The sequence below is a fragment of the Schistocerca americana genome, chromosome 3, assembly GCF_021461395.2.
Source record: "Schistocerca americana isolate TAMUIC-IGC-003095 chromosome 3, iqSchAmer2.1, whole genome shotgun sequence".
NCBI classification, from domain to species: domain Eukaryota; kingdom Metazoa; phylum Arthropoda; class Insecta; order Orthoptera; family Acrididae; genus Schistocerca; species Schistocerca americana.
In genome coordinates this window covers 289,351,560-289,364,962 of record NC_060121.1, presented here as the reverse complement: position 1 = coordinate 289,364,962, position 13,403 = coordinate 289,351,560, and positions in this window count along the sequence as shown.

Genomic DNA, 13,403 nt, shown 5'->3' with positions numbered 1-13,403 from the left:
ATGTTAAAAGATAGAGCCCTCCAGAAGAACAGTATAGATCTTACGATAACACTAAAAGGGCCACACCAGCTGCAAGTTTTAGCGTGAGACTTTTTCGCGTCTCTGTTACATTGCAAACGTTAAAAACGTTGCCCACCATGAAAAGTATAACGTATTTCATTGGATAGACAGAATTTTTGTAGGTGGAGCTTAAGGTTAACATTGAGACCCTGATTGGTCAGTTGAAAACACAGCCAGATAGCTTTTTTTTTAAACCAACTTTGGTAAATTGTAGTAAGGAGAAGTTAGGAGAGAGTTGCTTCCGAGACGGCGAGATGTGAGGAGCTGCGCCGCCCGCCGCCCCCAGATGCTGCCTAAACACCGACAAGGTAATGAACGCATGCGATGCCGCATTTTTGAGCGCATAAGGCTTCACTCAGAACTGCAGAAGTCTCATCTGTTACATCCCCTTTTTGCGTAATACTAGTGTTGATCGTCAATTAAAGCTCATGGTATTCACATTTGCTAGGTAAGTTAAAATCTGAAACGCGATGATTTTTCTGTTATATAATTATTGAGAAGCCACATCAGCCACTGTAATTTACGACAAGTTAGATAAGTAATTAAAGATAATTGAGGGCCACTGTAGACCATTTTGATAGTTTTCTCTTTTGTGAAACTTAATTTAAACCTAGATTATAGATGTGATATCCATTGTAGAACTTGGAAACCCATTCAGGGAATATTTGTTCACATTTTTGTTGAACGCAGTTGGTTTTTATCATCCTGTATTAAAATATTTCCTTTTATCAATAGTGCAATTTATAAACAATGTTTTGTGAGTAAAATAAAATTTCCAATGGTAAACTTAACTGCTTTTCAGACGTTATTTTACCAGCTAACTAAAAAATAGGAAAGTCTTGAACCCCTTCCACGAAATTTAGTTAGTATTAAGATTCTTTTACAGGGAGTGCAGTGGAGCTGACGCTGAAATCATTAAGTATTTGATTATATCATCGCTAGTCTCACTGAACTCTTCTGAACTCTACATGTCATGTGTGGTCTGGCGTCTCCTTACCAGCAACAGGTCCCAGGTTAAAACTAGTCAATTCCCTAAAAAACACGCTCAGAGCATTGTTGCGCGAAAGTGGTAGGGAGACACGACTTAGAACAAACAGACACCACGCAGAATGTTAGAGAATGGCGACCCTACCAGGATGGTAAAATACCATGACTGAAGGTCGACCACATGCCCAACTAGGTCAGAAAAATATCCTGTTAAAAATCTTCGTAAAAAAATTTTTTTTGAAAGGCATATATAGTTGAAAACAGTAGCTGCAGCGATAGATAGTAAAAAAGTATTCAATAGAAAGTGAGACACTCTAGCAGAGACAATAGCATAATTAAGTTATGAATTTTAATATTGTTAGAATTAAGTCTTCTCTCCAATGCAAGCGCACAGGTGACTGATACAGCGTTGACAAGTTGGTTCTGACCCAACAAGTAAGTGTATGGATTGTCGGGTATAATAAGTGTCAAGTCGTGTGAGCAAAAAGTTTATGAAACGCGTGAGATCGTATGAGCGCATGTTGACGCGAAGTAGGCGCGTGAATTGCTTTTAAAACAGAAAATAAGGGATTCGGAAAGATTAGCAACAGCAGATCGAGACATTGACCGAATTGAGGTAGAGACCCAGCATGAAGATGGACAGAGAATAGAGGACAGTACAACAGTCAATTCAGTATCGCGAGAAATAGGACAGGTAACGCACCATAACAAGTATAATGTACGCCAAGGCATAGAAAACGTAGGTCAGCATACGACAGAGGAGCAGGAAAGTAGAGAGACAGTCAATGAGGATTCTAACTTGCGTCTTGAATACGTAGGATCAATAGTACAAGTAATCAGAGCTGCCAGAGACGTGTCACAGCACAGTTCAATGCAATCGGTTGCAAACCAACACCTGGGCGAAAGTACAGAGCGTAGGACGTCGGAAGAAAACGCAATAGGACCCACCAATCTGGCAGAATTATTACAACAAATTACGGAAACCATGACAAGGCAAAATAAAGAAATAGCGAACCAAATTCAAATTCAGAATGCAGAAAGCACGAGACAAATGCGTGAGATTAAAGAACAAAACAAAAAAATTCAGTTACACCTAAGTCATATTGAAGACGAGGCAAAAGAATCTCGAGAAGTGATAGGAAACTTAATAACAGGTCACAATCAATTGAGAACAGACATTGACAAGGTACAAGTGGACGTACAAAGATTGGGTAATGACACTCAGGACGAGATCAAAACATTACGTAACAACACCCAGGGAGAAGTCAAGATACTAGAGAAACAGATAAACGTAATTACTAGACAAGCAGCAGGTACAGCGCGTGAAATTGTTGAAAACAGTGTATTACACAAACGTAACACAAAAGCAGCGCTGAAAATATATGATAATCGTATAGTCAAAATAGAAGCGCAAACGAAGCAACAATTTCAGAAATTGCGAACAGAGTTGTTGCAAACTATTGAAGAGCGTAGTGAACAGGATCGAACAAGCACAGAGTCTGCAACCACATCCGTATCTGTAACAGCACTGGAAAAACAAGCAATTAACGAAGATATCATGCATTTTCGATTCCAATCACAGGCGGAAAGTAACATACGTGAAATCAGACAGCCTGCACCGCAACAAATACGTTTCGAAATTCTTGATGAACAAACGGCACTACAAACACATGCAGAACCGCAAATGTATGTTTCAAGACAGTCTGGAACGTGCAATGAAGCGGCAAGGTTAGCCAGACAAGATACGGAACCAATACGTGACAGTGGAAAGCCAGATCGCGAAGAGTACAGTGCAATGCATTCAGCTACACGTTCACAACCCATGGAAGAAAATTATTGCGTACCATTCCAACATACTACGCAAGGGTAGGCGAAAGTTACAGTGGACAATATCCAATGGATCTACCGCAACTGGAAAGAACGACGGGAGAAATTATCAGAAACAAAAGTGGCGAAGAATCGCGAATTTCATATGGAACCATGACGAAGTACGACAACGATCATTTCCTCACAGTCAGAAAATTTCAACACTTTCCAGAAGGAAACTCGTTACATCCACGAACTTTTATTGATCAATTCCGAGTAGAACACTGGACGCTAGCACACAAATTAGACTTTATATGTGCACACATGTCAGGAACAGTCGCAGAAACCATGCAGAATGTTGCAGCGACATGCCGATCGTACGAAGATTTCAGAGAAGTTTCTCTCACGATATTGGTCCAGCGAAGCACAGAACAGAGTGAAGTACGAGTTATTACAGAACCCATATTTTGAAAATTTAAGAGAGAAGAGTCCCGTGAAATTTTTCGAAGTAATGGCAAAGAAAACTCAATGCTTAGATGTACCATACAGTGACGGAGAGTTGATTAAATTATGCGCGATGAAGTTACCATTGAAATACCAGCAATCGTTAGTAGGTCGCGGAGGCAATGACGTCGAAGCATTTAAAGAAATTCTAAGGGAACTAGAGTTTATATTTTCGGAAGATGATGCAAGAAAAAGACGAAGCACACGTGAAAACGAAAGCAAAAAGCAGTGAAATCCACAAGACACAGTACGAAGAAACAATAATTACGAACCACGTGATAACTTCGCACCAAGAAACAACAGATTTCAACAAAAAAACGGTTATGGATTTAGAAGAGAATATGGCAATAACTATAATTCACCCAGGAACGGCAACAACTATTACAGAGGGAATAACGACAACCGGAACGGGTATTGGAGCTCCAATAGACCGACAAATTATCAACAAAGAAACCAATATCAACAAGCTGAGCAAGAAAAGAGAATACACATAGAAGAGGTGGAGGTAAGACCACCAAACCCCGAAAAACGTTCGAATTGACAGCTAATCGTCAATGCCAAAGAGAATGACGTACCGACCCAGGAATGTTAGAAAGTTTAAAACCTTTTTTGTACAACTGCCAGTGGCGTCTTTGATGTAGTTGTTCCGCCCTTCCGCAGTAGTTCTCCAGGTCGGACGTTTCCTTTGTTCAAACTGACATACGGACAGAGAAGAGCTTTGCGAAGCCATCTGTCAACTAATGGGAAATTTCAAGGAACGCCACTTCTCGACTTAATAGTACGCCGTTCTTTCGTTTGAGCTACTGCTGTGGGCTGAATTGTACAGTTTGGGTACATCGGTGCGTAAAATCATATTGCATGCGAATACAATCACCCTTATATTACATCACTTCATTCCTATGTTTACGACTGTATACACTCATTTCTGGCACAGGAACACAGAATTTTTACCATACAGAGATTTTCATATTTATATTAACGGGCGGAAGCAACGATCCTTTGTCACACATGTGATGGGATAGGTCAATTTTTATGATTGATGCGAAAATGGGGTTCGATGTCCAAGAAATTATAATAATATTAATAGGGGTTTAAGTACTGTTAACTACGAAATATTCAGGAACTGAGCAGAAGCACTGACTCGATAAAAGTCTTGACAACAAAGCGACAGTGGCCTTCTATAGAGAACAACCCTTCAATCGCCAGAAGTTAGTTACGCAACCAATGGACACTCAAAATCTTAACTCCTCTCTTACCAAATACGACTCTAGAGCCGCATCAACTAATGCGCCACCTCGCACGATGAGAAGGCTCATACGTAGCTGTAAACACATGTCTGTCATTTAGTGTACCACCCATAGCACCTAGTGTTACAAGGCTACGCATCAAAAATATTATCTGACAAAAATATCCACACACGCGCCCATATCGTTAACGTCGATATACAGCAGAACTTTATAACATATATTGTCTTCTAACATTATGAATTACCTCGGAGAAAACGACCTATTTGACACACAGTCAACATGGGTTTAGAAAACATCGTTCGTGTGAAATACAACTAGCTCTTTATTTACACGGAGTATTGAGTGCTATTGACAAGGGATTACAGATCGATTCCGTATTTCTGAGTTTCCGGAAGGCTTTTGACTCTGTACCACACAAGCGGCTCGTAATGAAATTGCGTGCTTATGGAATATCGTCTCAGTTATGTGACTGGATTTGTGATATGGCATTTTCAGATGGCTCTTACAGGCTTCCTTACTTTCCTGCTGTGGTCTCGTTTTGTTCTCGTTTATGGTTTGTTGCATGAAGATGAAAAAGCTTATCGTTCATAATTTGGTAAACTTACTAGAGATTTCTCTCCTATTTGACCTTCACATAAACGTTCATGAAATAATTTTAAATAAAACATGAAAAGTATCTAAAATTAACATGATATATATTTCTGTGCGACAAATTCGTCTTGTATTTGTATCACGCAGTTTAAAGTTAACACATTTTTGCACGTGCACAATGGGACCCCTATTTAGTTCTCTGGGAACTTATTTAAAAGACGCCATTCTATGTTTTATGACAGAACACATGCTCAACATTTCCGAAATGTGTCCCAACATTACGCAACAAAAAAATGTTTTCAAAGATGTTAGAACAGTAAAGACGTTAATTACAGGTAGTGTGCCCACAGTAAATAACGTACGTCTTTGCTAAAGTGATGAAATTAATTTTAACGTCGAAAAGAGAAGTGGAATTGTGTACAATAAATTGTAATTGGCATTCTATTGAATGACAAAGATTACACAAAAAATATTAATATAAACAATGGAATATGTGTACTATGTAACCAGATATAATGTGTATTAAGTATGAACAGATAAGATAGTCTCGTAAGTATTTGTACATTGAAAAGACCCATCATTTACATGGGCATTACATGATGAACACTATGAAGAGTACAAGAGCACAACAAAATAAAATTGGTTTTTTTGTCTTTGGTTATTATAGTGATTATACTCAGTATAAACAACGATTATAAAATTGCGTTCTGCGATATAAATAGTACTATAATATTTTTGTAGCGACTAATCTGTTATAACGTAACAGACTCATAAAACAGATGTGGATGAGGCAATAACAGCATTTAGGTCTTCTAGATTTTCATAAGACACACAGCAAAATGCAAATTTGTGAAACGATAATCATATACGATCATAGTCTCACTCATGAATACGTATAGCCACCCGAGGCTCACGGCCATCACCAGCGGCTTCCATCACGAAATGAATACGTCGAGCGACTCCTGCTGACGTGTTTTTTCTGATGGTAGGGTGCCCACCGCAGTGGATGTGTAGCACGCTTTTCAGCTTAGGGTAAGGATATTTTATACTTTAGAGGTACGATCTATTCTCAGATATTGGGTAGTTTTGGCATTATTCTTTTTACTTGCTCTAGTTTTCTGTTACAGGTTAGTGTTACACACAAAGGCTATGATTACACCAAAAATGGCGGTAAGAAATACGTTAATCTGGCAGGCTTGTAATAAACAAATATTACTTTAATTTGTTCACTCTCCTTAATTCGACAATTGATTTAGTAGCCCATATTTCACTTGAATCTGATAATGATTATAGAAAAATGCTATGGATAACTGTACTTCACTGAATTAAAAAAACAAAGAAACGGAATATCATATCTAATTTTATTAATGAAAGGCTTTATCTTATTCCTTCACAAATTTATCAAGAATGGATCATAAAACACAAATCGTGAGTCCTTGTAACACTTGGTATGAATGATTTGTTGAACAAGTGTAGACAATGAAAGGGCACTCACCAACACGTCTCATTGGTATGACCCTTACTTCTTATGAAAACTACATTAAATTTACTAGTGCACGAAACTGAGTGGAGATGGGGGATAGGTGGGATAACGAAAGGAAATTCTAATTAGGACAGCAATCTCATAATCATACACTCGTTCATAAAGAAACAGAAATAAGCATCATTTCTCTCGCTGACACTGTTATAAAGCCGATTACCTACTTAGCAGGAAAGACTTATCTCAACCCTCAGCAAACTGCAAATCATGGAAGATCTATTAAATTCTAGAAAGTGAATGTAATAATTGTGGTATATAGGTGTTTGTTATGCTTCATGATTTTAGATCTGCCTGTTAAACAATATTGAGTAGCATTTCAATCTACTCAGAGCAACATGTGGTTAATCAAGCCATTACATAAGCGAAGAAACCCCGTCTTTTCCCTGATGAAAATTCAATATAAATTTAATACTATTTGCAAATACCCCGTGGACGCTGAAGGCATAAGCGTCTGCTGGAAAACTAATGAAAGAGTGACCTCAGTTAGACCAAATTCCTAATCTGCATAAATCTATTAAAGTACACAATTCCAAAATGATGAAAAGTGGTTCGACCAAGAAAGTACTCTTTTTTTTCTGCAAATTGAGATCCATACAGTGATCATTAAGGAATTGCAATATCTTATACTCTTAGCAACACAAAGATAACCCGTTTATTCCTGCAACAAAAATCAGTTTAAATTTGAAAACCCCAATACACATCACTCACACACTGAAGGCGCAAGCATTTGTTGAAAGTTAACATGGAATGGACTTCAAACCTACCACCATCCACTTGGCAATATAGCTAAACAATACCATCGACTTTTAAGTCCCCAAAACTCATAAGAAATATAAAATTCACCCTCGCACTTCTGACATTTACCTTTTGAGGATTTATCTTAGTTGAAAGTTAACATGGAATGGACTTCAAACCTACCACCATCCACTTGGCAATATAGCTAAACAATACCATCGACTTTTAAGTCCCCAAAACTCATAAGAAATATAAAATTCACCCTCGCACTTCTGACATTTACCTTTTGAGGATTTATCTTACACGTTGAGAACAAATCGACTATGCTAATTACATGGGAGAATAATGTTAAATCTGCGCATGAGATTACTTCTACAATAAGTTACATGGTTTCCACATTAATATCGAAAAATACTGAAATAAAAATAGTTAGATATTACATCCCAAACAACTAAAATACTCCCCCCCCCCCCCCCTTTCATTAAATGTTCGGAAACATGCCAGTCTTTATTCAGTTCATCCAGCAATGTGTGTCTAACACAGACTGAGCACTAATCGCCTTCACTCTCGCTCTGGGAGATGTGTAGGCTGCCATTTGCCAACCTAAATCAGTCTACCTACTGTACGCCTGCCCTGAGAGTCAAGCTAAACCTCTCTGCCTTTCCGCCTAAGCTACTACTATTGACAGGACTACACCAGCAGACAAGAATAAACTGGCTAATTGCAAGAGAACTAACAATCACTCATATCTGACACACACAACGGGTTAAATGGTAGTACAAGGATATGGGAAGGACACAGGCACATACAGGTACAGAGAATAAAACGATTCCTTACGAGAGGCTTACTATCTTCGCAAACCGCCAGTGAGTCGCAAAGCAAAACAACAGTGTCAAGAAAAGCCGAAAGATGTATGAGATGGACGTGATGGATCTGCCTATTCTGTCATTGGTTGGTGGGATTTCGTGTTCAGACATTCGCTTTACTACTGGTGGAAACCACCAAAAAACTCAGCTTGAACGGTTGGCTTTCGTCAGTTTGGTTCTGTTCTCTTAAGATTTGTAAATCTTTATGCCCTGCTACGCTGTATGTCAGTAACATCATTTAATTTGTCCAATACTCTTGACTGGTTATGAGTTATTGTTCTATCCCAAGATATTGTTACAATCCTGTTCCGTTCTTTGAACATTGGTTTTACTCAAATTTTAGCCTAATGATAGTATTGTTACTTAACTGCTTTGTGCTTTAAATAGGTTTTTAGTCTAATGTTAGCACTGTTGCTTTCACTAATTATTGTTCTTTATGTTAGCACTCTTGTTTTACCTGCTTATTGTTGTTACTTATTTTATAACCTGATGTTAGCACTGTTATTTGTGCTTATACACTGAAGAGCCAAAGAAACTGGAACACCTACCTAATGTCGTGTAGGGCCTCCCGAGCATGCAGAAGTGCCGCAACACTACGTGGTATGTACTCGACTAATGTCTGAAGTAGTGCTGGAGGGAACTGACACCATGGATCCTACAGGTCTGTCCATAAATCCATAAGAGTAGGACGGGTGGAGGTCTCTTCTGAACAGCACGTTGCAAGCCATCCCAGAAAACTCAATAATGTTCATATCTGGGAAGTTTAGTGCCCAGCGGAAGTGTTTAAACTCAGAAGAGTGTTCTTGGAGCCGCCCTGTAGCAATTCTGAACGTGTACGGTGTCGCATTGTCCTGCTGGAGTTGTACAAGTCCGTCGAAGTGCACAATGGACATGAATGGATGTAGGTTATCAGGCGGGATGCTCACGTACGTTTCACTTGTCAGAGTCGTATCTAGACGTATCAGCCGTCCCATATCACTCCAACTGCACACGTACCGCATCATTACAGAGCTTCCACCATCTTGAACAACCCTCTGCTGACATGCAGGGTCCATACCTTCATGAGGCTGTCTCCATACCCACACACGTCCATCCGCTCGATTCTATTTGAAAGGAGGCTTGTGCGACCAGGCAACATGTTTCCAGTCATCAACAGTTCAACGTCGGTGTTGAGGGGCCCAGGCGAGGCGTAAAGCTTTGTGTCGTGCAGTCATCAAGAGTACACGAGTGTGCCTTCGGTTCCGAAAGCCCATGTCGATGATGTTTCGTAGAATGGTTCGGATGCTGACACTGGTTGATGGCCCAGCTTTGAAATCTGCAGCAATTATTGAAGGGTTGCAGTTCTGTCACGTTGAACGATTCTCTTCAGTCGTCGTTGGTCCCGTTCTTGCCGCATCTTTTTCCGGTCGCAGCGATGTCGGAGATTTGATGTTTTACTGGGTTTCTGTTATTCACTGTATATTCGTGAAATGGTCGCACGCGAAAATCCGTACTTCGTGGCTACCTCGGAGATGCTGTGTCTCATCGCTCGTGAGCCAATTACAACACCACGTTCGAACTCGCTTAAATCTTGATAACCTGCCATTGTAGTAGCAGTAGCCGATCTAACAACTGCGCCAGACACTTGTTGTCTTATATAGGCGTTGCCTACCGCAGTGCCGTATTCTGCCTGTTTACATATCTTTGTATTTGAATACGCATCCTATACCAGTTTCTTTGGTGCTTCGATGTATATTGTGCCCTGAGTTTGTACGATCAACTTTGTCTCTTCCTATGTTACAGTAATTACGTAGCGCTCTGTCTTCGCCTCAGACCTGGACTGGTCCAACGGCGTTGCTTTGATTTTCTCGGTCGGACGGCAGAGCAAATACTCGATTAGTGACTGCTAGCGCACCCAATTATGTGCTCAAAAGACACCCTCTTGCAACACCTATATCTCTCCCAGTTGGGATCCAATTTCCGTATTGATTTTTTCTACAATAGATTGTTTTTACGGAACATCTTGTTTAAATTTGGCCGATCTATACAAATACGTACAGCTTCTTCATTTTTCCAAATGGAACTCTGAATCATAGATGTCCTGTGAACTGGTCTGTCTCTCATTTCTGTACCACTCAACACTAAGCTGGTTTTTCTAGAAACTGACATCTTTATTAATTTGCAACAAAAATATGATGCGGTAATTACTATACTGTAACTTACATCTGAGAGGTAGATAATATATGACTGTTTTGTTTATTGTAGGCCGTAATTATATTTTACAGAAAAACTCGGAAAATGCTATACATAATGCAATGGAAAATTCATTGTGATGTTTTTATGCTACTATAAATTTGCCATTCAAATTTCAGCCTCAGATCTTTAAAATTCAGGGTTTTTAAAATCCTTGAAAACATCAATTTTTGCGGGAACTACTACTCTAATTAAGGTCAAACTAGGGGTTAGGCACTATTACGTATTTCTAAACAATTTTATGAGTCCAGCAGAGCAGATGTGGAGACGGGAAGGGGATTACCACTCTTCCGGCTCTCGATGCTGTCCTGCACCTGTCGTGAGCGATCACTTATTTGCTATGATTTAGTGAGCGTACCCACCATGTGCATATAATAGAGAAAATGTCCCTATACAACAGATTAATAACATGTTACGTTTTCCTTTATGTGATGGGTCACTAGCAGCAAATCGAGAAGTGCTTTGAAAGCTCCTCTATGCAGTACTATTACAATCTGTGGCAACGATAATAAACAGAAAGGCCAGCTTCGTTTCATGAGACCCAGGAACAGACTGGCGAATGAACGATAGCGTCGTAATACATCCGGCTGTGTAAGCTTGAGAATGTGCGTACTTGGGTGGTACCCTGACACTTGGTTTCATTGTTACTAAATTACTGGTGTTGAACTGGTTCAAGACAACAGAGTTCGTCTGTCACTAATGAAGCCAAAGATAATTATTTTTTCTCTCTTGGCATTGTGGTTCATGGTGTGGGTTCCTGTAGTCATGTCCTAGTTCATGAACCACGGGCAACGTATGAGTGGCCAAGTAAGTGGTCCCGACAGTCGGGATACCAGTTACTTTGGAATAAGGCTGGGCATCTCGGACATATTCTGAGTCGTGGTCACCTTTGTGCTCATACGGCAAAGACTACCAAATCCACCGGTTAGTCCCTCAGCCGTTAGGGGTAAAACCCAATGGGACTCGGGGCAAGTCAGGCTAGCAACCTGCTTCCCTGGTACTTTAAATATGATGCTGGTAACAATCAGAGCAAAATGCCTCGGATCTTTGGAGGTGACGGAGTCCCACCTCTAACTGACAAACCAGGGACTCATGAGATACGACTTGGCAAACAAATGGTAATGAGATGGGGAGCTATTAATATCAATGGGGGCTACTCTGGGAAGAAGGTAGAGCTGGCAGAGGCTGCAAGTAAGATGGGGCTGGACGTTTTAGCTGTTAGTGACATTCGGGTAAGGGGGTGAGAAAGAAGAGGAAGTGGGAGAATACAAGGTCTACCTGTCAGGAGTCAAAACAGGAATAGCACAATGGGGTGTAGGACTTTACATCAGGAAAGAAATGGAACCCAGGGTAGTTGCAGTAAGGTATGTAAACGAATGACTGATGTGGATAGATTTGACAGTGTCTAGCAAAAAAATTAGGATTGTGTCATTAGATTCGCATTGTGGAGGGACAGATCAAGATAAGATGGATAGTTTTTATGAGGCACTCAGTGATGTCATTATATTCGCATTGTGGAGGGACAGATCAAGATAAGATGGATAGTTTTTATGAGGCACTCAGTGATGTAGTTGTTAGAGTAAAGGACAAGGACAGTGTTCTGCTCATGGGTGATTTTAACGCCAGGATTGGAAATCGAACAGAAGGGTATGAAAAGGTTATGGGTAAATTTGGAGAGGATATGGAGGCCAACAGGAACGGGAAACAACTCTTGGATTTCTGTGCCAGTATGGGCTTAGTAATCACAAACTCCTTTTTTAAACATAAGAACATTCACCGGTATACTTGGGAAGGCAGGGGAACCAGATCTGTCATTGACTGTATAATAACAGATCAGGAATTCAGGAAAGATGTGAGGGACACACGTGTATTCAGGGGATTCTTCGATGACACTGATCATTATTTAATCTGCAGCGAAATTGGGATTGTGAGGCCGAAAGTGCAGGAGGTCAGGTCCATATGTAGGAGGATAAGAGTGGAGAAACTTCAGGATAAGGAAATCAGGCACAAGTACATAACAGCGACCTCAGAAAGGTACCAGTTAGTTGAAAGTAGTCAATTACAGTCATTGGAAAAGGAATGGACAAGGTACAGGGACACAGTACTAGAAGTGGCTAAAGAATGTCTTGGAGCAGTAGTGTGTAAAAGTAGGATGAAGCAAACAGCTTGGTGGAATGATACAGTCAAGGCAGCCTGTAAAAGGAAAAAGAAGGCGTATCAAAAATGGCTACATACCAGAACCCAGGTAGACAGAGAAAGTTATGTTGATGAAAGAAACAAAGCCAAACAGATAATTGCAGCATCCAAGAAGAAATCGTGGGAAGACTTTGGAAACAGGTTGGAGGCTATGGGTCAAGCTGCTGGAAAACCATTCTGGAGTGTAATTAGCAGTCTACGAAAGGGAGGTAAGAAGGAAATGACAAGTATTTTGGACAGGTCAGGAAAACTGATGGTGAATCCTGTGGATGGCTTGGGCAGATGGAGGGAATATTTTGAAGAGTTGCTCAATGTAGGTGAAAATGCGATCAGTAATGTTTCAGATTTCGAGGTAGAATGGGATAGGAATGATGATGGAAATAGGATCACATTTGAGGAAGTGGAAAAAATGGTCAATAGATTGCAGTGCAATAAAGCGGCTGGGGTGGATGAAATTAAGTCGGAACTCATCAAATACAGTGGAATGTCAGGTCTTAAATGGCTACACAGGATAATTGAAATGGCCTGGGAGTTGGGACAGGTTCCATCAGACTGGACAAAAGCAGTAATCACACCAATCCTTAAACATGGAAACAGAAAAGATTGTAACAACTACAGAGGTATCTCTTTAATCAGCGT